Consider the following 2,078-nt stretch of genomic DNA (forward strand, 5'->3'; position numbering starts at 1 on the left):
GCCCGCCCCGCCCTGCGCCCCCCGCGCCCCTTTCTCCGGCGGCGGCTGCAGCCTCCCGGAACAATGTCATTTTTTTATGAATGAAAGTGGGCCCGGCGCTTGAATGTGCGTGTCATTCAGCGGCGTGACAGAGGCCGTCGGGAGGTCAGCGCGCGCTTTTAGCGCTTGCTCGGGCGGCCCCCGCTTGCAGGGGCGCCGAATAGGCGGCCGCGGGGGGAGCCCCGCATTAGCATTCTGAATTCGCATTCAGATAAAGATATTACTCCCTACGGCCGGAGAATGTCAACTAGCCCCGGGGGAGGGGGCGGCGCGCGGGGCTCCAGACCCCCTCCTGGACCCCCTGCCGTGCGCAGGGGCTGCGGCCTCCATTCTTCCGCGAGCTGGCAGTGCCTGCTGGGACGCAAAGCCAGTGATGCCCCCACGGGATGCGGGCCTGGGGCAGAGCTATAGGAGGGACCCCCCAGGGATGCGAGAAGGGGGGCGCAGGGCCTTCTCTCTCTGCTGGAGCGTGGGCGTGCCCCCTCCCCCCGCCGCAGAGCTGGCGAAGCTGGTTGGGAGTTGATAGGTCAATAAACTTAATCCGGTTCCTTAAAGAGATGGGCTGGGCAGTGAGAACACAAAGACCTGTGAAATTGCGGAGTTCTTGGCTGGCACTTTCTTGAGAACATAAATTGTGGAGCCAGAACTGTCTGGGGGTCAAGGACGGTGGGGACTGGGCGTCGTGTCAGCCACGGGGCTGCCCTGGCCACCTCAGGGCCCACCAAAGCAGCTTCAAGTCTCCACGTGGGGCACGTTCTTGGTGAGGGGTCTGGGCAGGGCGCCCCACCAGGAAGGGAGGTCAGTGGGAGCAGCAGGAGGCGACCCCCTGCAGCCCGACCCCACCCAGCCAGCAGGGGTCTTTGCTGCGAGCAGCCTCTCCCTGGAGGGCCCTGGCTGCAGCCTCTCCACCTCCTCCCCTTGCTTGGGCTGGACTTTGAGCCTCCAGGGCCTCTGGGTGGTTCATTAACCTGGGCCGAGCCCCAGGCTGGACTTGTGGCCTCTGAGCCCCTGCACTGAGCCCACGAGTGCCCCCTCTCCCAGGGCCTCAGGTCCCACTTGGGGCCAGTTGAGGAAAGAATGTTATGAGTTTACTTGAGTCAAACTGTAAATTACTGGGAAGCAAAATCTCAACAGATTGAGAAAAAGCTCCAGAGAATGGCAGTTTTGCAGCTTATACATTAGAATCAAAGGAGACATAATCGGGGTTCGTAACATCTGCTGGTGGTAGACGGGGTGGGAGAACGCAATGCGAGGAAGGCTCTGGGGCTGGAGACGAAGGAAAACAGAGATGCGTGGTTTCGTGCGGGTGGGCAGCGGGGTTCACGTGCACAGCACAGAGACGCTCTGTGGGGAACAGTGTGGTCTCGGGGCTCCGGTGCCTGTGGCGGTGCCTGGGAGGGGTCTGCAGAAGGGAGCGCTCTGACATGTCGAAGGTATGTTGTCTTAGATGCACAAGACTAAAATAGACAGTCTCGAGGTTAAAGATTGACGTTTGTCAGGGAAGCTCAGTCAGGTGACTACCCACCAGGACCTGCTCTTAGGTAGGAATTTTTAGGTTCAGACCACCCTGTGCGGCTGCTTTGGTCCCTGGGTTTGTGGGGCCTCCCATGGGGCCTCCCCTGAGCTCCTCAGGTTCAGTGTGTGTCACCTTTTCTGTCCATAGGAGCAATCTGGAGCCTGGGGCGCCCCATTTTATAGCTGAACCTAGAGAGGAAAGTAGAGTCTTCTTGAGGAGGTGGGGCCAGAGTCTGTCCAGGCAAGGGTTTGGGTGAGGGCCCCCCACTTCACCCCACCCCCACCCCACCGGCCACACAGAGGCCTGAGTGATTTACAAGTGAATGAGCTGTGAGTGGGGCCTCTTCTGGCCGGGAGGAAGGGGCCAGGCTACCAGCCCCTCGGTTTCCTCACCGGTCCAGGCAGACCGGTAATGGGGGGGGCTGATGGAGGATTAGGCCGGATTAGCCTGTGAGCCCTCATTAGCCCGCCCAGCCATGATGCCCCCTTTTCTACTTTGTTACGAAACTTGGAGGAACTTGGAG

Source organism: Pteropus vampyrus, unplaced genomic scaffold, assembly GCF_000151845.1.
Source record: "Pteropus vampyrus isolate Shadow unplaced genomic scaffold, Pvam_2.0 Scaffold253, whole genome shotgun sequence".
In the NCBI taxonomy this organism is placed as follows: Eukaryota; Metazoa; Chordata; class Mammalia; order Chiroptera; family Pteropodidae; genus Pteropus; species Pteropus vampyrus.